Source organism: Haliotis rufescens, unplaced genomic scaffold (genome assembly GCF_023055435.1).
Source record: "Haliotis rufescens isolate VD_foot unplaced genomic scaffold, xgHalRufe1.0.p SCAF_12, whole genome shotgun sequence".
Classification (NCBI taxonomy): Eukaryota; Metazoa; Mollusca; class Gastropoda; order Lepetellida; family Haliotidae; genus Haliotis; species Haliotis rufescens.
In genome coordinates, this window is record NW_025963802.1 from 42675520 (window position 1) to 42684317 (window position 8798).

An 8798-nucleotide genomic window follows, 5' to 3' on the forward strand; every position below is an offset into this window, starting at 1 on the left:
GTCCATTAACTATGCCATTACCAGCCTTCTTAGATTATACCTACAACATCAGCGTTAAGGTTGTGGGGTTTTTAAACGAGAATTTCATTCATTGTTTCAAGGTGGATTATATATCGACGTGTTTGGGGGGCGGTCGGGTAGCCTAGTGGTTGAAGCGTTCGCTCGTCAAAGACGTTCAAAGACTCGAGTTCGATTACCGACGTGGGTACAATATGTGAAGCCCATTTCCGGTGTCCCCCGCCGTGATATTGCTGGAATAGTGCTAAAAGCGGAGTAAAACCATACTCACTCACTCCACGTTTTGGGGGTTTTCGGACGCCTAGAAAGCGTTCGTAATTTTCTCGTTAATCACAAGAACAACTGTAAAAACATCCCACTTACTTATAAAAGGCGACTTTATCTTATAAACAGGCCATCATCTGAGTATTTACAATGCCTTTTTGTTTTAATCGTTAGTTATTGTTTCAGGAAGATAATGTTAAAACGGGTACGAGCAAGCTCCGTACATAGGAGCTTGTAAATATTGGGTGATGTGAGATGTGAGTTGTGATGAACATGTTTTATGAATGACAGTGTGGATAATCGAGTCCCATATCAGACAATCCAGTGATTGCCATCACCAGCATCAATCTACGCAATTGGGATACAATGGCATGCATCAACCAATTCAGCGAGCCTGACCACACTTTCTCAATAGTAGCCTCTTACAAGCATGGGTTGCTAAAGACCAATTCTAACCCCGATCAAGGAATTTCTGCTGTTGCGATTGTTGCTGGCGTGCTGGTAAGTGTGGAATGAGATACACATACACACATTAGACACACGTTGCCACATGCAGACAAACGTAGACACACGTAGACACATGTAGACACACGTAGACACACGAAGTTACTTGAAGTCACACGTAGACACATGTTGACACGTAGACACACGTTGCCACATGCAGACACACGTAGACACATGTTGACACACGAAGACACATGTTGACACACGTAGATACACGTAGACACATGCAGACACACGTTGACACTTGCAGACATACGTAGACACATGTTGACACACATAGACATATGTTGACACACGTAGACACATGCAGACACACGTAGACACATGTTGACATACGTAGACACATGTAGACACATTTTGACACACGTAGACACATGTTCACACACGTAGACACATGTTGACACATGTTCACACACGTAGACACATGTTGACATACGTAGACACACGTTGGCACATGCAGACACACGTTGACACACGTAGACATACGTTGACACATGAAGACACACGTACACACACTTTGACACATGCAGACACATGTAGACACACGTAGACACGTGTAGACACATGTAGATACACGTAGACACATGTAGACACGTGTAGACAAACGTAGGCACGTAGACACACGCAGAAGTAGACGTACGTAGACACGTGTAGACACATGTAAACACATAAACACATGCAGACACACATAGACACATGTAAACACATAGACACATGTAAACACATAGACACATGTAAACACATAAACACATGCAGACACACATAGACACATGTAGACACACGTAGACATGTGTAGACACATGTAAACACATGTAGACACACGTACACACACTTTGACACATGCAGACACATGTAGACACACGTAGACACGTGTCAACACATGTAGACACACGTAGACACACGTAGACACATGTAGACACACGTAGACACATGTAGACACACGTAGACACATGTAGACACACGTAGACACACGTAGACACATGTAGACACATGTAGACACACGAGGGAGAAAATCAATGTCCACGAAGACACGTGCATTTATTTAAAATAAATCCGAGCCATCGGGGAAACCATTGGATTTCTTTGAGCACCGGTGTTTAGGGTGTACACCCTGTGCGTGATAGATCGACTGCTAATACAAGCTATACTGTGCTCCGCGTCTTAAAACTCACTGAGAAGCTTGTAAAGTCGTCGGGGGGGGGGGGGGTTCGATTCCCGACATGGGTACAACGCGTGAAGCCCATTTCTGCGCCGTGATATTGCTGGAATGTAGCTAAATGCGGCGTAAAACCAACTCACGCACTCACTCTAAAGTCGTCGGAGGCACGGGTGAACCATCATATCGGGCCGCAATACTCTGGGCAGAGTTGCGTCCCTTAGGCGCGCCAGAAACCTATGGCATTGGATTCGAATCCCGCTTCGTTCCTATCATGTTTCTAGGTTTGTCAGCACAATACCTGTGCTCGTCGGTTTCACCAAAGTGGTAAATGTCTGAGACCTGACACGTCGCGATATAATTGGAATACTGTTCAAAGCGGCGTTAAACCCAACTAACTCATTCACTCTAAAGTCAGTTCCACACCCATATGATGGAATTGGTTTGAACATCATATAAGTTTGCGTTTGATTGAGAAATTATGTTTTTAGTCATAAACATAGGCCCTTTCTCTATATGCTGTTAAAAGCTTCCTTGAGGTCAACAAAGCTATAAAACATTAGAGAGCATCGCCATGCTGTACTAACCACGCGAGAGTGACTCATCTGTGAGTGAATGCCGCCCAGAGACATGGTACGGACATCATTGGGGCTAACCGTGAAGACACCCTTATCGCGTACGCTTTTCCCAACATCGCCATCAGGGGTATATCAGCATTCGTGCATATATCACGGGTAATCCTGGTGTTCAATGCAGGCACAGGAAGGGTCGGTTTACTCAAACAATACACTGACAGAAATCTAGAATGTGGGCGGCGGTATATAAATAAAAGCGTTGAATCACAACAGATGACTGTTGTGTCGTACTTGCAACTGATATTCTGACGTACTATAGTCTCGGAGTGAAGGTCGGATATGGGACGAATCATCAGTAGTTGTCCTTCAAACTCGAAAAGGACGTGCCGAACTGTTTTATATTTCTCTTATATTAATTTAAGTGCTGACACAAAATAGTGAGTGAGTTTGATTAATGCCGATTTTAACAGTCTTCAGTTATATCACGGCGTGTCAGATTGATGTCGGAGGAAAGCACGAAGTGGTGCAGGTCTTAGACGTTTACCACTTTGGTGAAACCCACGAGCACGGGTATGGCGCTGATAAAACTAGAAACATAATAGGGGCGAACCGGGCAACTAGGTGACAATGAGACGTATCTTCACCTGACTTTACGTGAGTTTCCCCGAAGTCTAAGATCTGCGACCAGCGACCTGACACCTGCGACAGTGACACCGTGATATAACAGTTCAAATGCCCTCCAAATCGGCGTTATTACCAACTCACCCTGTGACTCTATATATCCGCCTTCGGGTAATAAATATTTCCAGCTGGATAATATGTATATCCACAGGCGAGCTCCCTCGCTGTTCGGATGTGGAACAGCACCCCTCCATATAGAAACGGGACGGTACTGCAACAAACCGGTTGAAGAACGAACCTGTTTAAACTGCCCGGATTCTGTGGAGGATGAGATGCATGTGACACTCCAGTGTCCACCTTACATGCGTTTAACAATAGACATGTTGGCGCTATATTGTCAGTTTTATCCTGATTTTATTACAGCCCCTGACGGAGAAACATTTAAAACACTCACGTCTTGCCCAAATATGATAAAATTTTGTGCCAAACCTCCAAGTATGTTTTAGATTTTAGGAGTACGCGATAGTATGAGTGATTACATTGTGTATTATGCTTTATATTAAATATCATATTATATAATAACGTCTCTCAAAATCCCGAGGGGATGGCTCAGTTATATATTATAAATATAATTGTTGTATATGTTGTTTTTATCAGTACCTGTCTGTCTGTCTGTCTGGTAATTAATTTTAACATGCCGTTGCTGTTAGCGATTCTCGCCAATATGTATAGCATATCTAGACAAGATGATGGATCCGTTAAAGGGCCGTCTCTTTTTGAATATTCACAGATCATTTTGGTCAGTGTTGTTTTACTGATGTAATCAGGGTACATATTTGCTGCTGCTATTTTGTATATATTCTAATGCTAGTTTAATCCCTTGTTTTACCTTGCTTGACGTACCTTAAGACGTACATTTATAAAAAAGTATAACCGATTCATCGCTACCCATGTACATGTATTGAATTAACGGGTACAGCGATATAACGTTAAGATCCCTGATGCGATGTATGTATTGTGTTTTGTGCTCGGGATGACTAGATAAAAAATCATTACATTTTTATATAATTATTAATATTTATATAACAATAATAAAATTAAATAAGTATATAGTGATCATGATCATCAATCATCATCAACAACAATCATCATCATCATCAACAACAACAATCATCATCATCATCATCCTATCAATAAATACATGTATGTATCCACATTGTGTCAGAACTGTACGATCAAAACACTGTCTACAGTTCCCTCTGTATATTTCATATATCACATTAAGTCAGTGGAATGTACGACAGGTATCTGCTGACTCCACGGTAAATAAATCGCCAGGTCCCTCTATTAACAGCCAATTTGTTTCCAAAATGAATGTGTTATACCAAAGGAATTTCGGAATAAAAACGGGATTACAATGTACACACTAGACAAAGGTGTGGACGCGCTAGGCCTTCCATAGAAATACTAGTTCCACCAAATTTTACAACTTCATAATCGAAAAAATTGAGGGCAGTTACTATGATAACTTACACAGAAAACGGCACCAGCTGCGAAAATCAATTTGCGAACGTTATCAATATAACTAGGGCAGGTGTAGGTGTCAGAGCTATTGTAAATTGCTATTCAGTGACATGTAAGTTGATGTCCAATAAGGACTACTATCGTCAGTTATTTCTCGCCACAGATGCACCAGGTAGATAATTAAGCACCTCTTTCTATATATTTCTGTATAAAATAGCAAATTGGTTTGCTACCATTAGTCATATGTCCCTCTAGCTACCTGTCCCATTAGTTATGATCAGACAATGGAGAAGGGAGAAACAAGGTCAACACCCATACCTGAATGGGACCGTCCCAAACTGGACTCGGTGGAATAATCAGACAGGTTGGGAATTAACAATACATAATCCCAGCTAAGCATCAGGTCAATGAATTAGGCCATGTTGTTGTAAAGAAAACATTTGTTTGTTCAACTCGTACTCTGTTCAAGGTTATTGATCTCTTTACTCACAGGTAATAACTTTTAACAAAGACTTGGATCCCTGTGCAATGTGTTGTTTTTTTTAGCAAAACATCCAATTTGCGAATCATTTAATCTGTTTCCTTTCATGTTTTTAATCTCTCTGCTCAGGTAAATAGTCATTTTACAAATTTATTTATAACCTATTAAATTGCATTATCATTATTATTATCATCATCATCATCATCATCATCATCATCATCATCATCATCATCATCATTATTATAATTATCACTATCATTATTATTATCACTATTATTATTATCATCATCATCATCACCAGTATTATCATAGGTAACATGAGATTATTCAGCCATACAGTTTGTGGTTATAAGCTGTCTGACTGATGGGACATCTGAATCGGAGGACAAATTATATGAAATCGTGTGGTTTTCTTGTGAAACGCATGCTACAGATAACAGGGGGCACGGGTGGCCCAGTCGTCTAAGGCGCCGCGATTCGCTGTGCAGAGTTGCGGCCCTTTGGGCACGCCAGAAACCTATGATTGTGGGTTCGAATCCCGGTTCGCCCCGATTCGATTATGTTTCTAGGTTTGTCAGCACCATACCGGTGCTCGTGGGTTTCACCGAAGTGGTAAACGTCTAAGACCTGCGTCACTTCGGGCTTTCCTCCCACATTAAGCTGACACGCCGTGATATAACTGGAATACTGTTAAAAGCGGCGTTAAACCCAACTCACTCACTCACTCACTCACGATCAGATAACAGAGTGGCATACATAAATTGAAACACAGAGACCGAAATAAATTATCTAAAGTCATGTTTTGTGATTGTTCAATAGCAGTAGCTACTTGACAACCCTTACAATTGTCTTACATCAAGCATGGGTTGCTGAAGACCAATTCTAACCCGGGTTTTAACGGGTTTTAGACATTTTATAAAATTAATAAAATGTTGATATTTTCAAAATGTTTAGATGGACGTTGGGAATATATTCAGATAGTTGAATGGTGCTTAACGTTGTTTTTACATTGTTTCTTTATTAAAGTCGCGTTACATATACAAATAAGTGCTTAATTACCCGAATCACATTAATCCTTAATTTAAAACGGATTTTGGAAAATATTTAGTTTCATATTTTGAGACAAGTGTGCAGTCATATTCACCATTATTATATTTTTTCAAAGCAATTGGGAGACAAAGGTTTCCCATAGAAGACGGGGGTAGCTTTGATACCCCAGCAAATTATTTCTCACCAACATATATTAATAACGGCTTTAATTATCGTTGATGAGGATGGTGAGATTTAACCGGCGCTCAATCATCACTCTCTCCATCCAACTTATATAAGTAATTCGATGAATTTATACATACGTAGATGGTATCGATTAATCAGGGAGGTAATTAATTCCTCCAAAATGACATACCAGTTTGTCAGTGTTGTGATAAAAGATTATGTCATAAGTATCGCATAATATATTACCACCCTTCAGAGTGATATCACCTGATTGTGTATCGACCCTGCCCTAGTTCTAATACTCTGCAAATGATGTGGAGCCTAGCAACAAAGCTAAATTGAATAGCAACGGAAATCAAGAGACGGTGAACATTGATCAGGGAGTAATCATTGCAGCAAAACCATGTATGTGCATTACATGTGATCGATTGTCGCCCAGACCTGAAACACGGATTTCTCCCCATGGTGTCAAGGTGTGGCCAAGGGATCAGCTGCTGAAGCGAATCTCGGCGTTATGAGATAACAGCCCCTGTTTACATTTAGTTGACTTTTACCCGTGATTGAACCATGGAATACGATGAACAAGTACGGGGATCACGACGCTCGGTGAGTAGAACATTACTGATGTTGATACGGTGAAGTACGTGTTAATGATACAGACTTTGCCATGGTCTTTTAATCGATGTATGCATTGTATTTCATTCGGTGTTTAGTTCATTCGCTATACACATGCAGTTTGTTGCTGAACTTGAATATTTACTGGACATTTAACGTTATCTAACGTCATATTTCCATTGTGTTCCAACATAAGTTTCTCGATTAAAATTTAAAACGATTGAGGATATACTGTGTATTTGTTGTTATGAACAAAACATACAGTAAACTATGTTTATAACGAACACGCTTATAACGAACTGACCGATATAACGAACTTATTTTTTAGTCCCGGCCATTTGTTGCATATATGCTGTATACTCGTATACGCTTATAACGAACTACGGTTATTACGAACTAAAATTAGTGGTCCCTTTGAGTTCGTTATAACCGTAGTTTACGGTCGTAGACACAGAAGCAAACGCGCCCTTTCATAGAGAGTGTATTCAAGTTTAAAAAAATAAAGTTAGGAATATGCAGAAATCATATTAAGCACAAAATGTGAATTTGCTTTGTATTACAATGCTATCTTGAAATACGCATTATGCAACATGACCCGTTTTCCTTGTTTGGGGAACGTATTAGTAACGGATACCCAAGGGAGATCCGGGTTAGCAACGCTCCCCGACGTGCTATTACGTGAGTGAGTTAGTGAGTGAGTTGGGTTTAACGCCGTTTTTAACAGTATTCCAGTTATATCACGGCGTGTCACCTTAATGTGGGTGGAAAGCCCGAAGTGATACAGGTCTTAGACGTTTACCACTTCGGTGAAACCCAGGAGCACGGGTATGGTGCTGACAAACCTAGAAACATAATCGGGGCGAACCGGGATTCGACCCCACAATCATAGGTTTCTGGCTTGACCAAGGGACGCAACTTTGCACAGCAAATTGCGGCGCCTTAGACGACAGGGCCACCCGTTCCCCCTTATGTGTGAGGAAAGCCCGAAGTGATGCAGGTCTCAGATGTTTGACTCTTTGGTGAAACCCACGAGCACATGTATGTTGCTGACAAACCTAGAAACAATCGCTTCGAACCCACGATCATGGGTTTCTGGCGTGCCCAAGGGACGCAACTCTGCTCAACGAATAGTTGCGCCTTAGACGGTTTATGTAAGGATTATGGGTAAATTGTATTAGTACAAAACAGGAATTTATTTTAGTCTATTACGTGTCAAGAGGCGACTGAGGGAGATCGGATTGTCAGGCTCGGTGATTTGAAAGAAAGCGATGCTCATACTATCAACCACTGATTTGTCTGGCCTAAACTCTACTATACCTGGGCCCACTTGCACAAAGCGATATTTGCGATAAGACTATTGTAAGCCTATGTTAAAGTATGGGAGTTACGATCATCTTAGCGCTAAGATCGCTTTGTGCAAGTGGGTCCTGGAATCCTGTTGACTGTATCAAACGTAATAATGACGTTCATAACAACCCCGTTCTGTGGAAGATAAACACGATTCAATAAACATAAACAATCGACATAAACTACCGGGCAAAAGAAAGTATCCACTTGAAAATTCACACTTCACTCTGGTCAGTACTGTTTTCTGTGAAATGGCGATCCCCGTGTTCCATGAGATGGCTTGTGCGCGTCACCTTTTGTAAGATACTCATTGTTCATTGTTAACCACAACCAAAACATGAGAGTATACTTTCTTTTGTCCGGCAGTATATTACCTATTTGAGTTGCAAGACCTATGAGGCAACTTTTAGACATTTTCACAATTTACGATCCTCAAACATGATTGGTTGGTTGAAGTAATGTGACGTCATACAAGTAA